Raw genomic sequence first — 23,348 nt, 5'->3', positions numbered from 1 at the left:
TTAAGGATGCTAACAAGGACCATTGCCTCGTGATCACAAGATGGCTGCTACAAATCCCACTGTTACACCATCACATTCAAATTCAAAGGTAGGCAAGAGGCACAAAGTGATGGTGTCATGTGTGGCTTTGCCTTTAATCTTAAGAGTTTCCCCAGCCACTTCTCAATAGTTGGTCTTGCTGACCAAAACTGGTTGTATGTCCATCCCTAGCTGCAAGTGAGGCTGGGGAAGTGACTAGTTGGCCAGGGAGAGGAGGGTAGGAAATGGCATGTGTCCCCCCCTGACATGGCATTATGGGCAGTCTCCATATCTGTGGAAATCATTTTTCTATCCACTTTCCTCCCTAGGTGAGAGCACATTGACAACAGGGACCTCCTCAGGTTTTCCTCTGTGTCCTCAGAACTTAGCCAGGTGCTTTGCACTGAGAAAGTGCTCAGTCAGTGCTCACTGAATGAATGAATGAGTGAACCAATCAATGAATGCTTTCACTTCCCCTTCTTTGCTTATATCTCTAAAAGCCCTACCTAGGGGATTATTTTTTCATATGCAAACTAAACATGGTTTAACAAGAACAATTCCATAATGCAAATGAGTTCCTTCAACAAGCCACTGATCCCTCGGGTTATCGGGCATGCTGTTCTCTTTGCCCAGAATATTCTTCCTGCCACCTCCAGCCTCCCCTCGCCCATTTTGGATGGCCAGCTCCTTCTCACTCTCCACATCTCTACCTACACGTGACCCCCTCCAAGAAGCCTTCCTTCGTCTCTCCAGTGTGGCTCAGAGATTTCTAGTATATCCCCGTCAAGCCCCCATGTTGTCTTATCCTAGCAGTTGTCGCCTCTGTTACTTGCGACTTCTCCTTGTTAGGACAGTGATCGCCCATGGGGACCAGAACAGCATGTTCTACCCTAGCAGGTCTCCATACGCTTTTGTTGATTAAATAATGCTTACCAGTGTTTGGCAAAGCTTTGATGTAAAGAGACAGATGGGGAATATTTTCAGCTTTGTGGGCCGCATGACCTCTGCTGCAACTATTCAACTCTGAACAGAGTGAGTGAGAAAGCAGCCGTACATAACACGTAAACAAATGAGCGTGGCTCTGTTCCAAGGAAACTTTATTTATGGGCGCTGAATTTGAATTTCATATAAGTTTTCCATGCCATGAAATAGTACTCTTCTAAAAAGTCTTTTTTTTTTCAATCATCTAAAAATGTAAAAATCATTCCCTGAGGCTTTTGGGCCATACAAAAACAGGTGACAAGCCACAGTTACTGACTCCGACTGATACAAAGAGTCACATGTTTCGGGTTTCCAGATCAAATTCAGGAATACATCCGGGTCATTAGAGCAGTAATATCACAGGTATTTCTTAATATCAAGTAACAAATGAAACTTGAAAGTGTATTAAATGACTTCGCCATAACATCCACTAGACTGTATTTTAAGAAATCAAAGGCAATTTGAGATTAAGAAACTATTCCTGTCAGGGAGCCATGTCAACGGGTTTAAACAAAACTGTTTGACAATTTCTATATGCAATCCTGATGGGAATTTTTTAAAACTGGGCGTAGGAGGGGATTTGTTTTTCATGATAAAAATTATTTATCTTAAGTCATATCCAACATATGACTTAGATCAATGGAAGTAACCACTGGGAAAAAAACAAAACAAAACAAAACACCAAACCAGGGCTTTTTAAAAAAATCGGGTTTCGTGTAGTAGAGGACTAGGAAGTGCCGAATGGTAACGAAGCCGCGGGGACTTTTTTTTTTTTTTTAAGATTTTATTTATTTATTTGACAGAGAGAGATCACAAGTAGGCAGAGAGGCAGGCAGAGAGAGGAGGAAGCAGGCTCCCTGCAGAGCAGAGAGCCCGATGTGGGGCTCGATCCCAGGACCCTGAGGCCATGACCTGAGCCGAAGGCAGCGGCTTAATCCACTGAGCCACCCAGGCGCCCCCCGCGGGGACGTTTTCTGTGGGCGCGGGTAGCGTGCGGGCTGGTGTCTGTGTTCCCGGGAGGTAGCAATTCCACTCCTAGAAGTTTTCACAGTGCCCCATAAGGGCAAGAGAAAGAGGAGTCCCCGCAGCACCGTTTGTGGGACCGGAGAGTTAAAGGATCCTGGAGAAGGACAAATAAACTGTGGAGGAGGGACACCCTGAAGAATTATTTGCCATGAGAGGCATCTAGTTGGATGAACGCGTAGCAATGTGGAAGGATCCTAAAAATGCAGTGTTTGTTAGGAAAAAGTGAGAAACAGAAGGAGAGGTACCAAATAACATTATGTAAATTAAGAAGATAAACAGGCAGGGACGCCTGGGTGGCTCAGTGTTAAGCACCGGACTCTTGATTGCAGCTGGGGTCCTGATCTCAGGGTCGTGAGATGGAGCCCCTCATTGGCTCCACACTGGGCGTGGAGCCGGCCTGTTTCTCTCTCTCTCTCCCTCTCCCTCTGCTCGCCCAGCCTCACTCTCGTGCACGCACATGTGCAGACTTGCACTCATGCTCTCTCTCTTTCTCAAAAAAAAAAAAAAAAAAAAGGATTATGAACAGGCAAAACAACAATGCTGGGTTTGTAAGAACACGGATGAAAAGATACACATTCGGTATACTGGCAGGGTCAGTTGGGGAGAGAGACACAGCCAGGATAAATACACACATAGAGGCTAGAGGGGCTGGAGGGGGCCTTGCACAGGCAAATGATAAACCATGAACTGTACCTGAGGTCCAGGAAAAAAAAATAGACAAACAAAACAAAAATAAACAGGAAGACCATGAATCTCTTAAATCTGCAAAACTTATTACACAATAGTGAAATATCAGAGGACTTCCAGTTGAAAACTGGAAAAAAAGATAAAGCCAATTATCTCATAATTGGTAAACATGGTTCTGGGTACTTCTGACCCACGCATTAAGACCAGAGATAAAAATAAAAGTTATGCATAGAAGGTAAATCGGTAGGGAGATGGATACACAGAAATAGATACAAAGAGAGAGATGCACATACACATAGGTATAGATTTTATTGGCTCCCAACTGAGCCAACTTCTGACCATAGAGCTACTTAAAAAATCCTTCCAAGTGTCTTATCAGGTTTCAGCCAGGACAAACAGTAAATATTCCTGGCAATATTAAACAGTGCCGTGGACCCAAGAGGCATCCCCCCAAACACTGCCAGAGTTGATACCTGCCAAAGATTCAGAGCCACTCCCAGGGATAGCTAAATGAAAGAAAGACTTTTTAGGCAAGTCCCCAGGGGGCTGGCAATGGACTCTGCCTGCAAATGGGCTGCAACCCTCACTGGTGTCCGGCCACCAACCTGATGGTTGCCAAGCCAAATTCTTAGGACACAAAACAAGACAAACAAGAGAGTAACAGCTACTCCGGGTAGGGGTGTGGGGGTGAAAAAAAGACCCATAACCAGTGGATTTGGATTCGGAAAGGAAGAGACAATGTGAAATTTTACCTTCCTCTCTCACGTGAGCACTACAGATGGAGAATCAGGAGAGCGACCCCGGTGAGAATTCTCACCCTTTGCTGGCCACTGCCTGCTTTCCTAGGATGCCATCTGCAATCCAAAGCAAGTAGGGATTAAAGCACAGAGTGTGGTCCTGGTATCTACCAGAAATTGAAGAGATTTTCCATTAACTTTAGATTTTCCTTGACTGTTCAAGGAAATCATTGGTAGCAGTTTACCAGAAAATTCCTCAGATCCTGTCAACCCTGGGAGGGACCCATGGAGGGGGGCAGCTGCCCTTCGAGGACAGACATGGGGACATCTGTAAGACCGCGAACAGTGGCCTTTATTTTTTGTTTATAGCCATGTAGTGGTAGCATGAGTCCCTACATAGAGGAGGGTAGAGGGGACAGGAGGAGTGACATCAGCCCCATGGTCTTTTGTTTTAGGCACCTTTGTGCCTTTAATTCTTCATTAGCCTTTTGCAGTGAATATTTCAATTAAACTATTTGGGAAATTTGAAGCCTCTTGGAGGCTCCTACATGCCAAAAAATAGATGTCCCATTTTGTTTGATTTAGGAACCCTAGCTTCTGAGTGCATTTTTTAAATAAATGATCTTGTTCAGTTGGAATGTTCCTCATCATGGTCATTGCTCTAGGTTGTCTTCAGTAAGGTTGGTTCATGCACATGAGGAAATACCATATCTTTAACATAAAACCAACCATAGTTGCTAAGCAGGGGACCGTCCTTAAAGCATTTAGATGACTAGGATCCCATTTTTGGAGTTTTCCTGAGAGCAAAGAAAAAAATTCTTAGATAGCCTAGGGATCATGCTTGGGGTTGAGATGTCAGTTTTGTTTGAGAGCATGCCTTTTGCAGCTTATTCCTTTTCCCTAACAGACAGCTTCTGCCCTATTTATCTGACCTGTGACCCGGTGTCCCTTGTTGCACAGAATTTTCTTGCTGGTAGTGAGTGACCTAACATGAAACCTCCTGGTCCATGATTACCTTATATTCACGTAGTAGTCTTGGGCTTCACAGATGGTTCTCTCTCCTAGAAAGGTGGTAAGTGCTCTAGCAGGATCCAGGTGCTCAACCCATGCCCATCGGCTTTGGTTTTAATCTTGGTCTCAGGAAAATTCACAAGTTTACATCTAAACCAAGCACATTTTAATTCATAAACCAAGCACATTCTAAATTCAGAAACCAAGTGCGTTCTAAATTCAGAAACCAAAAGAGTACTCACCAGAAGGACAATCTGTCCTTATCCAAGTCCCAAAAAAAGTCAGAGAGCTCAACCAAAAGAGGGAGCTTGAAATTCAAGAGGAGGCTCACAAAACCGGAAGCAGAATGTCACTCATGAAAGTCACTCATGACTGAGCTCAAGGGGCTCAGTGCAGGCGACTTGCTTGATTCTGAGGTTCCTCTTCCTGTCCCCCCTCCCCGGGGTGGGGGGAGTGTGGCTCTCTTTCCAATCTCACTTCTGACACCATTGAATATCAACCTAAATAAGGGGGTAAACTGAGGCAAGCTCAAATTTTGAGAAATTTGAATTTATTTAGGAATAGCAGAGGAACTGCAATGCAAGAAACACAAGACTTAGCAAGCTACAGGGGAATCAGCTGAGGCTTTGGGGTGTGTTGTATCTACAATCAAGGAGCACACAGAGGGGAAGCAGAGTCCAAGCAATGGGTTCATTGGTTTGAGGATAGGGAGAGATTCTTGGCAGATGTTCAGTGATCAGTAGATAAGTCTTATCTTCTGTAAGTCAGGCATTTAATGGAAATCAGTCTCTTGGTTCTTAAGTTCTGTTTTTCTGAGAGTACATGTATGAGATTCTCTACTTTGTATCCTTTGATTCCATTTTAGATTGAAATCCTTTCATGATATAAATCTAGATAGGCAATATTATTATCATTGGTGAAAATATAATTACACGATCAGAAAATCAGGATCAGTTGAAAACTTTTAGGATTAATAACACAAAAAAGCCTGTGTGCAAACTAATAAATAACACAAAAGGTCAAGTTTTTCTATTTACTGTTGTTTATAATATTTTCTACTTATTATTTACTTTATTTCTATATAACCAGGTGGAAGGTGTGATGGCAGGAAATTTGGCAACCATAAAGCAATTTGAGAATACTCTGTCCAAGGGCACCTGGGTGGCTCAGCCAGTTAAGCATATGCCTTCGGCTCAGGTCATGATCCCAGAGTCCTGGGATCAAGCCCTGCATCGGACTCCCTGCTCAGTGGGAGTCTGCTTCTCTCTCTCCTATGCTCCTCCCCCTTCTCCTGCTCTCTCTCTTTCTCAAATAAATAAATAAAATCTTTCAAAGAGAGAGAGAGAGAGAATACTCTATCCCAAAGAAGAAATATATGAGATCTACAAGCAGTACAGAAGATTTGAGAAAAATACAGAAACATCCACATTCTTGAAAGCAAAGCTTATTAAAAAAGAAAAACAAACCTTCAATTCTCTGCTAGTAATTCACAGTTCATCATAGTTTCGATTAAAACTAAAAAGAATTTGACAGAATTTGAATATAGAAACTGGCAAATTTTCTCTGGCTATATTTCCTTGGAAAACTGACAGGTAAGGTTACATAATATTTTTGGAAGATAAAAATAATTGAGATAAATAAAGAAGGGACATTTTCTCTGCCAGATATGAAATGTATTATAAAGTTAAAGAAGTAAAACAAGTCTGTATCAACCAGAATCAATGGACAAATCAATCAGAAAAAAATAGCTCTGAAACCATTCCAAGCAATCTATGAATTTTGTGTATGAGAAAGAAAGCTCACAAACCCACAAGAAGAGGTGGGTTATACAGCAAATGGTATTGGAGACCTTGGCTAGAAGGTGGGGAGGACTCATTTAGACCCACACTTTATACTGGAGTATAAAATAATTTGCAGATGTATTAAAGCATTACATGTAATAACACTACTTAAAAAAGCTAAAAAAAATAGGGACATAACTAAATTTGGGTGAAGGACTTGTAAGAATAAAACCAATAATGAGGGGCACCTGGCTGGCTCAGTCAGTAGAGTATGTGACTCTAGATCTCAGGGTAGTGAGTTCAAGTTCCACTTCGGACCTAGTACTTACTTTAAGAAAACAAAACAAAACAAAACAACATAATGAGAAGAATCATACAAGAAAAAAATGATAGATTTGACTTAGTCAAAATCATAAACTTCTGCAAATCAAAAACACTATCAAAGGTTAAAAGGTGAACAACCAAACTAGGAATAATTATTTGCAACAAATAATACAGGCCAAGGGTTACTCTCCTTATTTTATAAAGGATGCAAAAATAAATGCAAACTTAGAAGTAATCAGTAAACACATAATACATGTTTAACATCATTGTTAATATACAACTATACTTTGCATACCCAGTTTATTTTCATTTATATATGTTATGACACCTTGAGCAGAAAACTCGGGACATAAAATTGCTCATGCAGAAGAATCTAAATGGTATTAAAGCATGCAAGTTGTTTTTAAAAATGGAAATTTAATCACCTAAATACTTCAAATGACTTTCATTTTGGAAGGAATTATAGGTGATATTTATTTATTCATTTATTTATTTATTTTTGCCAAATGTTCCCAATTTGCATAGTACACATCTATTATTTATATAATACTCCATTTTTGAAAATGAGTTAACAGTATTTTCCTGGCTTGGTTCCCCACCAGGTGAATTGTAGAAATGGCTAACCTCCCAGGGGCACCACCGTGGCTCTGTGGGTTGGGCCCCACACTCTTGGTTTCAGTTCAGGTCATGATCTCAGGGTCCTGAGATTGAGGCCTGATTCAGGCTCTGCACTCAGTCTCTCTGTGCCCCCCACCCCCCAATCATACTCAATCTCTCTCTCTCTTTAAAATAAATAAAATCTTAAAAAAAAAAAAAGAATTGGCTAACCTCTTTGGTAAAGAGGGTGTGAGGGGAGGATTCCTGGAGTATCTTGCTCAGGGACAGCTTCCAAGTTGCTGTCCCCATGGAAACTTTCTTCCTGTCCACATAGAACTTCAGACCCATCACCCTGGGTCTCTCAGTTTCACTAAGAAACACAAGCTGCAAGTCAGACCTCCATCATGATCTGGATCCCAAACAGAATGCCACGAGTGGTTCCAGCTCTCTGGACACTGAACAAACTCAAATCAAGCCTTCCTATCTGACAGGGTTGCAGGGATGGGAGAGGGGAGGCACCCAAGGCCAGGAAGTGACAACAATCAGAGAGGAGGAGGAGTTTCAAGAAGACCCTTGCTCCTCAGGAGCTCAGGACCCTTGCTCTATCGAGCACCTCAGTGTCTTCTGCAAAAAGGCCCCATTATGTCTATCTTCTAGCCAGGTCTGACCTGGATGAAAGGCTGCAATTTAGGCTCCAGGAGCTGGAAGCTCTTTTGCAAATATGAGATCATGCAAATTATTGGACAGAGATTTGCAACATGCTGTGACCAACTGCAGTAGCCCAAAGGGCAATGAGAGCAGCAGCGTCTTGCTGGGCCCCTCTTTGTAGTGGGTTGAATGATGACCCCCCACCCCCACACCAAGAGGATATGACCAGGTCCTAACCCTTTGAAACATGGGAATGTGGCCTTATTTGGAAAAAAGTCTTTACAGATGTAATTAAGTTAAAGACTTCAAGATGAGATCATCCTGGGGGCACCTGGGTGGCTCAGTGGGTTAAAGCCTCTGCCTTTGGCTCAGGCAATGGTCCTGGGATCGAGCCCCGCATCAGGCTCTCTGCTCAGCAGGGATCCTGCTTCTTCCTCTCTCTGCCTGCCTCTCTACCTGCTTGTGATCTCTCTCTCTGTCAAATAAATAAATAAAATCTTAAAAAAAAAAAAAAAAGATGAGATCATCCTGGATTTAGAGTGGGCCCTAAACCCCATGGCAGATGTCCATAGAAAGACAGAGATTTGAGACTCATGGAGGCACCCAGAGGAAGAGGGCTGTATAAGACAGAGGCAAAGATCAGAGTGAGGCATCTACAGACCCAGGAATGCCAAGGGTTGCCGGCAACCCCTGGAAACTAAGAGAAAGATATGGAACCCACTGGAATACTCCCTTCCTTCTAGAACAAGAAGCACCCTGAGCCATCTGGCAGAAGCGTGCATCTCAGGCAGAAGACATGGCCATATTCCATCACTTCCAAAGCAATCCTTTCATAGCCCTGAGAAATAAGCAAATAAAATAAAATACAAGAGAAAATGATTGAGGTTGAAATAAAAAATGTAAAACTGATATCAAAGTTACTGAAGCCAAGGCAAAGTATGATTCACAGGTCTTTCTGCCTTTGGTGACAGAAGGTTCTTTGGCATCTCTGACCCTCCCAGTAAGTCCAAGGGAGGTCTGGATTTTCACCTGCAGATGTCACCCACAAGGTGACACTTGTGACAGCAGGCCCTTCTGACTGTTCTAGGAATCCCGTGGGGAATGTGATCAGATATCACGATCTTGGGCACGAGGCCCAAGTTGGAAGGAGACATGTTTCGGGGAAGAGGCAGGCCTTTCCCCTAGCAGGTGACTATTCCTCTGTTGATAAGTAAGATCTCTGCTCCTACCAGGGAACTGGAAAACAAGCCATCCAGGACAGACTTTGAAGGTCTTATCTTATCAGAACAAGAGCCTACCAACAGGCTGGCAAGCCTGTGGGCAGCTTGGCTGGGGACAGAACAGCTTCCTTCTAGAATAATTCATGTCTGTGTGTGACTTAAAATACAGAGGCCACATAATGCCCCCACATTTCGACATTGTTGCCATTGTTTTGAATAAGGCTTTCTGGGATTTTTCTTTTCAGTATGGAAAACAGAATAGCATTACATATTGTTATTATTGTGTTCATAGATGGGAACATTCAGTATATACTGTTCCATGACTTGCCCTTTCTTATTTATGTTCCACAATAAACAGTGTCTTAAGGCAGTTTGGGGCCAAAGAGCAGGGGAGACGCCCTTCTTCCTTACAAACCCCCAGAGGTCTCTTTTTTTTAACCGAGTGAGTGCAAAGCTTCAGAACTCCAAGAGACAGTCAACATGAATATTGAAGGAGGGGAGTGCAGCAACATCTCTGTATTTCCCATGCATATTAGAATATTTAGAAGAATATTGCCTTTCACCCACACTGACATCTCAGCTTTTGGTTGAGGACCTTTCTCCTTGAAATTTTCTTTTCTTTTCTTTCTTTCTTTCTTTTTTTTTTAGATTTTATTTATTTGTCATCAAGAGAGAGCGCAAGCTGGGAGAGCGACAGGTAGAGCAGGCAGAGGGAGAAGCAGGCTACCCGTTGAGCAAGGAGCCCCCCTTCCTACCCCAGCCTACACACTCAGGGATGTGGAGATGGACCTAAATCAGCCATCTGTCAGTCGGCAGCTAGGTTACTGTTTCCCTCTCCAAGGTAGCACCCCTCTGGCTTTTAAACCCGAGGTGTTAAACAATTAAGACATCCAAGTTCAACTTTTCCTTCCTCACTGGGGAACTCTGAGAAGTAAATAAAATCCTTGTGACTTCTTGGAGGAAGTCAGTCTGACACCTTGATAGAATTTATCTCAAGTGTCCTGCAGAACCAAAGATTATTCCATTGTATTTATTGATCTAAGCCCTACGGCTTGCCTTTTGGGCTTTTACCCAATTTTTGCAATTGTAACCCCATGTTTCAAAGACAATTGCTATAAATATATTTTCATTTGTATGTGAGGACATTCCTGAAAGGTGTTTTCTCAGAAATGGAATGGCTGGGTCCCAAGGGATCCATTCAGCACGCTAAATATCTATTCAGTTTTTTTGTTCGTTTGTTTTTTGTGTTTTAAGATTTTATTTATGTCTTTGTCAGAGAGAGAGAGAGAGCACAAGCAGGGGGAGCAGCAGGCAGAAGGAGAGGGAGAAGCAGGCTCCCCACTGAGCAAGGAGTGGGACTTGATTCCTGGACCCCAGGATCATGACCTGGGCCGAAGGCAGACACTTAACCAAAACCAACTGAACCACCCAGGAGTTCCAATGAAGTCAGTTTTTTGGTAGACCCTGCTGAATTTCATTCCAAAACTTTGTGCTTTTTTACCCTGCCAGCCGCGGTCACTGAGAGTGACTGCTTCTCTGCATCCACACTCACAGTGAACACGAGTCTAGGCAGCTTCAGCCATAAACATCTTTGCCATAGACATCTCTACTCTACCACAAGCGGCTTTCACTGTGTAACTGTCGACCAAAGTCCATTTTGCCATAAAAGATAAAATAATGCAAAATACAAGAGGGACATTTATTTATTTATTTTAAAAAGATTTTATTTATTTATTTGACAGACAGAGATCACAAGTAGGCAGAGAGGCAGGCAGAGAAAGAGAGGGGGGAAGCAGGCTCCCTGCTGAGCAGAGAGCCCGATGCAGGGCTCGATCCCAGGACTCTGGGACCATGACCTGAGCCGAAGGCAGAGGCTTTAACCCATTAAGCCACCCAGGCACCCCTAAGAGGGACATTTAAAAAAAAATTATGGAATAAAGGCAATTTGTCATAAAAACTAAAATCATGAAAAATAAAAGGAACATTCATTGAAAAGCACATACTGGAACATGAAAACAAATAATGGAATTAAAAATATTGGGAACCACAAACTACTTGAATATGTTCAAGATCTAAAATGTGGATTCATGGTAATGCTGCACAAATAGTTGATTTTATTTTGTGGATTGTTCTTAAGGACACGTCTTCAAAGTCTTTTGTTCATAGTAATACAGTAATCTGCCCTTATCCGTAAGGGATATGTTCCAAGACCCCCAGCAGATGCCTGAAACCACACCCACCCCTACATATGCTGTTTTTTTCCTGTATGTACATGCCGATGATGAAGTTTAATTTATGAATTAGGCAGAGTAAGAGATTAACAACAAAGGTTCATAATAAAACGTAACAATGTATTGTAATAAAAGTTACGTAATTGCAGTCTCTCTCTCCCTCTCTTTGAAAACATCTGTGCTGTGCTCACCTTTCCTCTTGTGATGATGAGATGACATAGGAGGACAATCATCTGCTTTTGCCAGTGTTGATTGACTGGGGTAAATGAAACCAACCTAGGGGAACCGAAACTCTGGAATGTGAAACTACAGATAAGCGGGGGGGACTACAGTATGCATTTTTAAAATTTGTCTGTTGATTCATCTCCTCATTCTGCATCACACTTTTTTTTTTTTCCGCATTAAAATTTCTTTTCAGGGGCACCTGGGTGGCTCAGTCAGTTAGGCATCTGACTCTTGGCTTTGGCTCAGGTGGTGATCTCAGGGTCAGGCTCCCAAGCTCAGTGCAGAGTTTGCTTGTCCCTCTCCCGCCCCTCTGCTCCTCTCCCGGCTCACTCTGTCTCGCAAATAAGTAAATAAAATTACGGTAAATTCAAATATAAAAGAACACAATTTCTTTTCGTTAAGAGAGGTATCCATTTCCAGCTGGTAGGATGTATTTGTCACTGAGCTTCGTGTTGCGTTGTGAAAGCCTTCCACACCGTTGTTTGCTCTTGGCATATGGTCCCCTGTCTACTGACAGACATTTCCAAGTTCTATGGGAAATGTGGAAGAAATGCCAATGCTGTAAAGTATTTATGACTGAGCTTTGTGATCACTGTAACTGATAAGATATCATTTTCTGGCATAGTATAGTAAGCGGTCTGCTCGACACGCTATGTCACACTGCTGGTAAGTTTTGTCACCAAACTTCCTATCAAGGAGATACACATAGTTGTTATCACCCACTGTTTTAAGATCACTACCTCTATTCAATACCGTCTAGACCATTATGAGGGCTAGCAAAGATTTATGTAACACAAAAATGGGAACTTTGTCAATGGAGAAATGAAACCAAACGTCAACCAGTTATTTTATCTTGTACAGCAAAATCGCCTTATGGCCAATTAGTTTTGTGACAAAAACGTTTGCAGCAAAAATGTCTACAGCAAAGACACTCACAGCAAAAAACACCGGATGTGAGTAGACACTCCCAAGGCTGTTCCTTGTTACCGATCTGATGAGCTACTCTTGTTTTTGATTTGCTTTTAATTATTCGTGAAGTGTAGCTGTCTCAAAGTCTTCCTAACCTCTGAGTGTGTTCTTAAGCAGCTGGTTCTTTGTTGAAAAAACTGAATTTATTAAGTTATATTGTTTCCTCCAGGAAGTGCTCATTATTCTCAAGAGAATATGTGGAAACTCTTACTTCCTATAATGCACAGGAGTTTCCCACTTCCTGCAGAAAAAGCGGATTTCATTCCAGCAGCGGCCAAACCCAGAGCACTTGAAGTCAGATGTGAGGACTTGCCACAGGAAACCAGTTCTCCTGATTTCCAGGGCTTCGGAGGTAAATTTATAGACTGCACACACAGGAAAAAGTCCTTTCAGGCTGCAAATATAAATTTTACGCAGTGAAGAGAAAGAGAAAGAGCGAAAGAAAGATAGAGAAAGAGATCATCGGTTGTTTAACTCAAGTAAGTTTCAAGCCAAAAGAAATTTCAAGATCTTGATATAAGGAGGTTGGTTTTGATGGATTGATCCCACTCATCTCCATCCCAGCCTTCTGCCAGAGTCCCTTCCTTTATCTCACAGCCCGAAAAACTGAAAAGTACACTCTCCACTCTCCTTTGCCCCTAGATTTTTGGATGTGAATTTGGATCCAACCATTAGATCCTGGGGCCCAAGGTTTGGAAGGAGCAGGTGAGATGGGGTATCTTCCTGTGGGGACAAGCAAGGTCAAGAGAAACTGTCTTTTCCAGCAGCATTCCAGCATTGCGGACAGCCCTTCACAGAACAATAGTGGCCCTTGGTGTCAGGATCACAGGTCTCATGGTGGTGTTCCAGATCATTCCTGGGGGCCACAGCTCAGAACCCACTTCTCCAACCCTTCCACTGACTTTGTAAGCCCCAGATTCGGTTCCAGCTACAATCAGCTGGCATAGTTCCTCTATACCCCAGCTGAACCCTGACTGATAGAGCTCACAAATACTAATCTTGACGGAGCCAGGCAAGATACAAGAAGGAAAAGCATGGACAACAGGCAATGCTGTCATGAGTCATGTTTATTATGGGTTCCCTAATAGCATTTTAGTAAAAACAACAGCAACAAAAAACCTTATCCCTGTAGAACATTTGAAAAGTACAAAAAAGGCCAAAGAACAAAATAAAAATCATCTGTTACTGCACAAGAATCAAATATTGATGAGAAGAAAACATTCAGGCCACTAACGATGTAGTCCTAATGGGCCAGCTGTTGCTATTCATTTGTATCTGGAATCACTGGTTCAGTCAAGGGGAGCCTGGGCTGATTTTGGTGCTGTGCTTAGTATCTACAATGGGATTGTAGAGCAGCTCCTGGCCCCTTCCCAAGAGAAAGGGAGGAAAGTTGCAGCTCTAGAATGTGACAAATACCCCATCTGCATCTAGCTCTAACCCACTTGGCGATAGTACGGGGAGGCTGAGTATCTGTATCCTTTCCCTCTCTGGTCACCCTCCTGCCCCCCATTCCCAGAGAGGGTCATCCGTCCCCTGCTAGCTCTAGCTACAACTTAAAATCTTTTTGTCTACTTCTTTCAGGGGGCCTTTTCCTTCCAGCTCTCATCCAAGGTCAAAATTTCTTTCTAGGGACCTCTTCCTTCTCTGTCCAAGAGAAAATAACAATAACAATAATAATGATAATGATGATGATGATGATGATGATGACGATGTCAGCTATCATTTATTGAACACTCTAAGCTACCAAGCAGGTAATCGCCCTAAGAAGCCTACAAAGTAAGAATTATTCTCGTATTACAGGTGAGAGGGCTCAGAGAAACCATTTTCCAACACTCTACATCTCATAAGAGGTGGAAGGAGTGTTCAAGCCCACAACCATCATGATTCAAAGACTGGGCTGTAATCCTTATGCTGTGCCCCACTCTCAGGGACCTAGAAAAGTGCCTATGACCTGCTGTCTTTGGGGGAAGCTGTCACTCCACACAGGGGTCTGTTTGCTCATAAGCACTTCTTTCCTCTATTGATTTGCCTAGCTGGATGGACATTGCATGGAAATGGGATCATACAATCTGAACATTATTCCTTCTTATGGCCAAATAATATTCCATTGTATAGATACACCCCATATTATTTATCCATTCATCAACCGATGGACACTTGGGTTGTTTTTACTTTCTGGCTATTGTGAAGCATGTCACAATGAACATTTGCGTATGAATTCTTATGTGGCCCTCTGTTTTCAGGACTCTTGGACATGTCTTTAGGAATGGAATTGCTGGATCATAGGGTAAATCTATCTTATCTTTTTGAGAAATGGCTAAACTGTTCTCCATAGCAGCCTCGCCATTTCACAGTGCCACCAGCAATGTATGAGGGTGCCAAATTCTCCACACACTTGTCTGTTAGGATCATCCTAGTAGGCGTGAGATAGTGTCTCATTGTGGTTTGGTCTGTGTTTCCCTAATGATTGATGGTGGGGAGCATCTTCTCATGTGCCTATTGGCCATTCATATATCTTTTTTGTGATTTTTTTCATCAGCTCTTCAAGTTTTTTGCCCCTTTTTGTTGGGTTATTTCTCTTTTTTTTTATTGGTTTGTAAGAGTTCTTCATATTTCCTGGGCACAAGTCCCTTGTCAGATATACAATTTGGAAATATTTTCTCCCATTTTCTGTGCCGTCTTCTTATTTTGATGAAGCCCAATGTAATCTATTTATGCTTTTGGGGTCACACTTAAGAGACTGTTATCTGGGGATGCCTGGGTGGCTCAGTTGATTAAATATCTGCCTTTGGCTTAGGTCATGATCCCCAAGATCCTGGGATCAAGTCCCACATCATGCTCCTTGCTCACGGGGAGCCTCCTTCTCCCTCTGCCTGCAGCTCTCCCTTCTTGTTCTCTCTCTATCTCTCTGATGAATAAATAAATAAAATCTTCAAACAAACAAAAAAAATATGAAACTGTTATGTAATCCAAGTCATGAAGATTTATTCCTATGTTTTCTTCCAAAGGTTTTATGGCTTTAGCCATTATATGTATGTCTTTGATTCATTTTGAATTAATTTTTGTATTGAGATGAATTTTGTGTTGAGTTGAATTCTGTATATTGATGTGAGGCAAGCATACAGCCTCACATTTTTGCATGTGGATCCCCAATTGTCTGAACGCTGTTTGTTGAGGACATTATTCTTTCCCCACTGAATAGTCTTGACACACTTATCAACAATTAATTGTCATTAATGTGTGTTTCAGGATTCTCAATCCTATTTCATTGATCTACATGTCTATCCTATGCCAGTACTGCATTGTTCTGGTTACTGTAGCTCTGCAGTAAAATTTGAAATTGGTAAACATGGGTCCCCCAACTTTGTTTTCCTCTTCAAGATTACTTTGGCTATTGTTTTGGCTATGCAGGATCACTTGCCGTTCCATATAAATATTAGTATCAGCATATCCACTTCTGTCAAAAAAACCCAAACAGTTGGAATTTCAAGAAGGATTACACTGAATCTGTCGGTCAGTTAGAGGAGTACCGCCATCTTAACAATAGTAAGTTTTCCGATCCATGAACATGGAATATCTCCCCATGTATTTAGATCCTCCTTAATTTCTTTCAGCAGTGATTTGTAGTTTTGAAAATATACTTCTTGTTCTTTATCTGAGTTTACTCCCAAGTATTTTATTCTTTCTAATACTAGTGTACATAAGATTGTTTTTAAATTTCATTTTTAGACTGTTCATTGTTGGTGTATAGAAATACAGCTGATTTTTATAGATTGGTCTTATATCTTACAATAAACTTGCTTATTCATTCTAATATATATTTTTCCTTGGGTCTTTTCAATATGTAATATTATAACATGTATGAACAGACAGAGTTTTACTTCTTCCTTTCCTATCTGAATGCCTTTCATTTCTTTTTCTTGCCTAATTTCCCTGGCTAGAATCTCCTGGCATTAGGGGAAAGCATCTAATCTTCTACCATTAAGTGTGATGTAGCAGCCAGATTTTCATAAACGACATTTATCAGGTTGGAGAGGTTCAATTCTATTCCAAGATATGAGTATGTTTATCATGAAAGAATGTGGGCTTTTGCCAAATGATTCTTCTGTGTTGAGATGATGGTATGTGTTTTCTGTTCCATTTTAATAATATAGTCTATTATACTGATGTCAATAAACTCTCGATGTATGAGTTTGGGACAAAAGTAGAGCTGTGTTCAAGCAGTAGGCCTCTCTAATCCCTGGCAGGAGGACAAGGTACATAATGGAATCAGTGACTGGCACTGAGAATATTTGATGCCACCCAGTGAAATCTCCTCAGCTCCAAAGCAGCAATTCTCTCTGATTCATCCCAGACAAAGGACACCCCCTCTCTCCTTGAAAACCTCTGGTGATAGGGAACTCACCTTCTAGAAGACAGAGAAGTGGCAGGCCTGGGAGCAGACTTGAAGAGCGCCAAACAATTTTTGGCAAGGACCATACCTCCTCAAAATAGAGTTAGAACATTCTTAATTGTATAAGACAGAAACCCCAACTCAAACCGACTTAAGTGAAAGGAGATTTGTTAGTAAGCTATCGGGGTTTCAAAGAATTAAAGGAAGACCTTTGGGGCTCAGGATAGATCAGAGATCCCAAGGATCAGAAATGGACAGCAGGCCCTGTCAGGACTTCCCCCTTATCTTCTGCTTCTCTGTCATACCATCATGGTGGAAGGCATGATCATTACCAGTGGGGGGTGGCGTGGGATGGGTAACCTCCCTGCCAGCTCCAGTCAGAAAATGCCAGGAAAGGACTCTGACTGGCCTGTCCTGGGTCACATACCTTCTCTGGAACAATAACTGTGGTCAGGGGAATGAGCTTCTCTCAGTGGCCCCGCTTGGGTTGCAGGCCTTTCTCCAAGGCCAGGGGCAGAAGACTGTGATGGAGCAGGAGAGAAGCTACTCCCAGAGGTAAAATCAGTTATTACCAGGAATATGACAAGAGCGGTGCTGGGTTGAATCCCCCCATTATCTCATTGCCTATCTCTCTGGGGCTCTGTCTTATGAAGAGTCATGCTTCAAGTAGAGATGTGTTACTGAGGGAAATTTGAGGGACTCCCTGACCTCCACTAAATTACCATCACAGGTTGCATTACCAAGCACTGAGCCATAGCACACAGCAGTCTTCAATGGCTGGAACCCAAGGTGGGACATGTGTTGGTTTTCTAAGATCTGCATCCCTGAGTACCACAGACTTACAGATGGCTGCCTTCTCTCTGTGTCCTCACAGGATCTCTCCCCTGTGTGCACATATTCCTGTGTCTCTCTGTGTGTCTTAATCTCCTCTTCTTGGAAAAGCACCAGTCACATTGGATTGGAGCCCACCTTAATAGCCTCATTTTACTTTAATTACCTTTTTAAAGGCCCTAACTCCAAATATAGTCGCATTCCGAGGTACTGGGGTTTAGGGCTTCAAGAAATGAATTTGGCTGGTCTTGGGGAGAGGCACAACTGCACTGACAAGAGGAAGTTAGAAGCTATGTGACATTATGAGTGTAAGTAATTATGAGATGGCTTTTATTTTGGAGCCACAAAGAGAAACCAGCATTTGAGTTCACAGGCAAGGAGCCAAGTAGCTCGGAAAAACAGAGACACCATTTACAGCTGGAGGGGCTATCCAATGGCAGGGGAATAGATTTCCTCCCCAGCCCACTCACTCATTTTACAGATGAGGAAGCTGGGGTGCGGGAAAGAGGCATTACCCTCTAATAGCCTACACAGAAAAGCAAAAAGGCATAGAGGTCAGAGCGGGTGGGGCAGAGACAGTTGTCCACCAAAGAGTCCTTTCCATACCATGAGGAGCGACACCCCCGCTGGGACTCCCTTCCCCAGCCCCCCTTGCATCTATGTGCATCCACATGAGCATTCAGGACGACGGCAGGAAGCAGATGACCCACTCGCACCGGGCAATCATGGAAAGTTTAATAACAATACCATTTACAAGGATGCACACGGGGTGTAGGGGAAACAGCAAATGTTGGCACAGTTTCCTGGGGCTGCCAACGGTGGGCTGTGGTTACCTTGCCTCAGTCTAAAAGGGCAAGTAGAGGGAATAGGACAAAACTTGGAGGGAGTGACCGTATGGAGTGACCATCTGGAGACAGAAAGCGGCCTTTAGTAGAAGAACATAGCCAACCTATGGACCTGCTTGGGACTGGGGGAAAGTCTCCAGTCAAGGAGAGACTGGCGGAAACACAGGCTTCCTTGACCCAAGCCAACTACAAGCAGAGGACAAAAGGAGCCCATTGGTGCCATCCACATGGGTCAGCTTCCTCACCACAGAGCAGGATAAGGAAGGCTGGAGAATGGAATGAGTAAGGGTGGGAAGGCATTCAGAAGGAGCTGAGGACCATATCTGTATGCCACCTGCCCGAGTCCTGGCAATGGAATGTGGGCAGAAATGATGGATGCCTCTTCCCCTGGAACTGGATTTTGATCTGGGCACATCCAACTCATTGCAAAGTCAAATGAATGAATTTGCATCATCAGAAAGGCACTTCATCTGGCTGAAAATAAAGATGAGGTCAGGCCGGCCAGCTTTCATTTCTGCTATTTCTTTGGGGACCTTCTGCTGTTAGCTCTAGTTCAGATCTTCTGCTTTGTCAAACATCCTTTTCCCTTTTTGTGGCTGATCGAGACCCAAGTTGGTGAATTATTCACTCTTCGGCCATGAAAACATAACGTTCTTTGTCACAAATCACATTAGGGTTTGTGCGAAGCTGGAGTTGGGATGGTCTGGCTCCAAAGCTTGAAAAGGGCCCTGAATGAAAGGCAGGATCCCAGACCCTCTGGCTCCCCCTAATAGCTTTGATCTTCGGTTGTCCTATCCCTAAAACAGAGTCCGATCATGGTGCTCATAAGGGATGGTAGGGAGAAAAGTGTTTTGTCAGCTGCTCCAGAATCTCTCTGGAGATTTACTCACCAGGTACCAGCCACCCCCAGACATCGGCTCTCTGATGAGCTGATAGGCACCCTCCATCCCAGGCCACAGGTTGAGAACTTGAGCATGTCACTAGCTGGAGTGTGTGACTGAAGGGAAATCTCCTCCTGGTATGAATTGCTGGGATTTCAAGAGCCACATTTAGAACCTGGGGGCTTTCCAGCCAGAGAACTTTCAAAAGCACCCAGTGCTTTCTTGAGTTGAGATGTGTAGACGGGCCTGACCTGGAGAGTTGAGGCCTGTTCAGGAGAATTGATGATCTCATCAGCCTTAGCTTTGGTTCCCCCAAGGGGAAAAGAGGGGACTAGAGAGGAGCAGCTCTGGGTCAGTTTGGTCTTCTCCCCTCTCAGCCTTTCTGTCTGCACTATTCATATCTACGAGGATTGCTTCTGATTGCACGTAACAGAAACTAACAACAGTATCCATCTCAACACTCAGAAACACCGTCTGTCTCACTTTCACCGTAGGAACCACAGGCCACAGAGAAGGGGGACAGACAGAGTACAGAGGGACATGGCTGTCAGTGGAGATGACTCGCTCCTGTTTTCACATGCTTGTCACATCTCTGACAGTTCAATTTAGAATGCCCCCCCCCCTTCCCTTGACTCCATTGTATCTTTCATGGCATTTACCGCACCGCCTGATATCAGATGCGCTATTTCTTGTTTACTTACATAGGTAAACCGAGGCCCAGGAGGCTGCCTTCATGAAAGCTACCAGGGAACTCAGATAGTCTCAGTCCTTCGGGTTCCTTATCCAGGTCCGGGCGGTAGGGGGGAGGGTGGGCAGGTAGAGTGACTTTTGACATGCCCCTGGCCGCGTCCCAGACTGTGAAAGATCTTGTCTGAGCCACTGTTCAGACTCTTGATAAACTACTCAAGGATAAGGTGATAAGAGATTTAGAGATGGAGATACTAAATTATTCACAGCAAAGAGCCTGGTGCTAGGGATTTTAGAAACCTGTGGCCCGAGTGTTGGGAAAGGATAGGTGACACCATCACTGAATAGGTTGCTCCTCGTCCTCTCTCCCATGCCCCACTACTTACCCTGACCCCAGGGCTGGTGAGCTCCCCGTCCCCGGAGGTGTTTAAGCCCGGGCTGGATGTCTGTTTACGGGGTATGCCCGGGTTGGAGATCTGTATTCACGTCCTGGTAGAAGACAGACTCGCCCCCACCCAGAGCAGGCGCAGTGAGCAGACAGTGGGCTCCTGCACTTTCACAAAAGAGGCTTTGCGCCATCTGGTGGACATGTCTTCAAACTGCAGCCCTTTCCCAGGGAGAAGCCCACAGTCCGAGGGTCCCCAAGACAGAGTAGAAGCTCTCACAGTTTCACCGGTGCCTGCATTATTAGTTTGTGAGAGCTCGGCGGGGCCTCCGCGCCCCGGCCAGGCATCGGCAGGCTCCAGAGAGCCAATGGTTATGGGGTGGATTTATTCTTAGCGAGACTCAGGGCTTGCTAAGTCATGTCCCTGGGATTGGAGTGACCTTGAATTGTCTTTGTCCAGGAGCAAAAACTTCCCGGTTCAGTTCCACGTGAGCCTCTGTGAAACCAGCCCCAGAAAAAAGCAACAATAACAATAAAACAAAAACAAAAACAAACTCTCTCAAAGTGTTTTTCCCCATGGACATCATGTCCTGGAAGGGTCTGTGTACCAAAAAGCATGTTCTCATTATGTTTATTACCTGATTGCATCATTTATTATCATCAGAGGCCCTTATAATGGCCCCATTGAAGCCGCGATGGGCGTTGCCTGTCAACAGGACCACATGGGGTTTGTGTCATCAACAAAAGCATAGACATTTGAAAGCTCAGTGGGCCAGGGCAGCCCCATCTGAGGTGAGTGTTATTTGTGCTCAGCCCCCCTAAAGCACTGAAATGGGCTCTGGCTCCCGGCCCAGACTTCCTTCTGCTCTGGGTGGTGAAGCCCGGGGCTCCGTTGTCCCCGAGGGAGATGGGCTCCCTGCCCCGTGCCGAGCCCTGTCCTAGGCCAGGGGCTCCTCTCACCTCTTCTCCTTTTGGTTTCACTTCAGTTCTGAGGAAAGGGCACGGTTTTAATGAACAGTTTATTCCAGGCCTAGCAGCCGGCCAGGCCCCTGGGAGGCAGGGAGCGCAGTTTGGTAGTCTGCTGAGTGACCCCTTGAAGGCTCCTTGTGCACTGGCTCTGTATAACGTGTTTTCCTCCCAGCATCAGCTGTCCCAGGAAGTGGGGTATGTGTGGTGGGTGCTGTTGGGAGTTTTCTCCAGTAGGTCCTCAAGGGTCTGACACAGGACGACCCCTCCCTGTTCCCAAAGGCGTTCTTCACCCTTACGGGAGTGTTAGCCTCAGTCCTGGTCTACTCTCCTGCCTTGCTAGCAAGGCTGACCCAAGCATGTAACTCGGGGACCCTTTTGCCCCCTCCCCCCAGGGACGGGCCTCTGCCGTCAGCCCCTGACCTACCCTCAACTCACCATGGTCATGAAGCCCACAGCCCCACCACACCTCCAGGTCCTCCAAAAAAGGAAAAACAGAGCAGAAGCCTCTATGATCCTTCCTAGGGGTGCTCTCTCTGGCATCTCCCAGGGCCACCTTGTCCCCCACCATCTCCAGGGGGGCATGCCTCTCCTTATACCTCTCCCTGAGGACTGTGACAAGGACTGATGAGTGAACTTCCCAAAGGCAGGACTGCACCCTCCTTCAGATGCCGGCCCTACCCCTCCCCACATCCGCAATTCACTTAAAAGGATTTAGGAATTTCATGATTAAAATCTTTTTTTACATGGGTGCATCCTGATTTCAGATGCATGGTTTGAACTCCCCACGCAAATCTTGGAGTCGGCCCCCGTGGCAGCTTAGTTTGGAAGTCCCATCGAGGGGCTAAGTGGGCACACAGGAGGGGGCGGGTCGCTCCCCAGACTCCTTCTGAGCCAGGAGCGCCTTGGCAGGTATCTCCAGAGGCTGGATAGTTTGGAGGTAACAAGCCCTTGCTCTGTAGATGTATGTGTTTTCTGTGCATCTCTATAAAACTTTCCCAGCCAAGACTTGAGTAGAAAATGCGGATTGACATCATGGGGAGAGATGAGAGGAAGAAGTCAAGAGTGATGGTCACTGCTAGGCTCCTCCACAATAGGGACAACAGGTCACCAGAATCAGCCCAGGTTTCCCCTAAGAGCCCAAGAAATGGCAGGGTCACCAGGATTGAAGGAAGTATTAGATGTCACCACAAATTTACACGGTGCCATATGTCAATCATATCTCAGTAAAGCCGGGGAGAAGTAGAACTTCCTTGTGAGGGAAGAAGACTGTTTGCAAGAATCCACGTAGCAGAAATGGAGAATCATGGAGCCCATGCTCCTGGGTGAATGCGTAAGTGGCTTGACTGGATGGAGACCGTGACTTGTGTCATTTATTTCATTAACGAACTTCTTAACACACTCCATTTTTAAATAAATTATTTATTTACTTTCGACTTTAATATTATCTGGCAAAAAAAAAAAATAAGAGACAAACATGGCTGGTTACTTTTTCAAATCATGAGAATTCATCTCCTGCTTTTTCAAAATGATCGGTGAGGAAGTCCATCTTGACCTGTGTTCAGTGACCCACCGCTTTTCAGGAATCCGTGCCAAAAATGATTGTAAACCCAGAGCCTTACCTGGTGCCAGGTAGACAGCAAGTGCTCCATTAATGCTGGCGGAGGGAAGGGCTGGATGAATCCTTTTAACGCTGGCACCCAGGTGGACATCCCTGACCTGGGCTTGATGTACGGGGGGAGATGGGGAAAGGGTTCCTCTTCCCCTGGGGTTGAGCGGGAAGACCAGGCATTCGGGCTGTGGGGTGGTAGATTCTGCCCAAGCCCAGGCCCTGTGGGCCCAGCGCTGGGTGGGATTCATCACCCTGGGTGAAGATGTAACCCCCGGGATAAACTGCTGTTGACA

This window comes from Meles meles, chromosome 5, assembly GCF_922984935.1.
Source record: "Meles meles chromosome 5, mMelMel3.1 paternal haplotype, whole genome shotgun sequence".
NCBI lineage: Eukaryota > Metazoa > Chordata > Mammalia > Carnivora > Mustelidae > Meles > Meles meles.
This window is presented reverse-complemented; position numbering follows the sequence as displayed.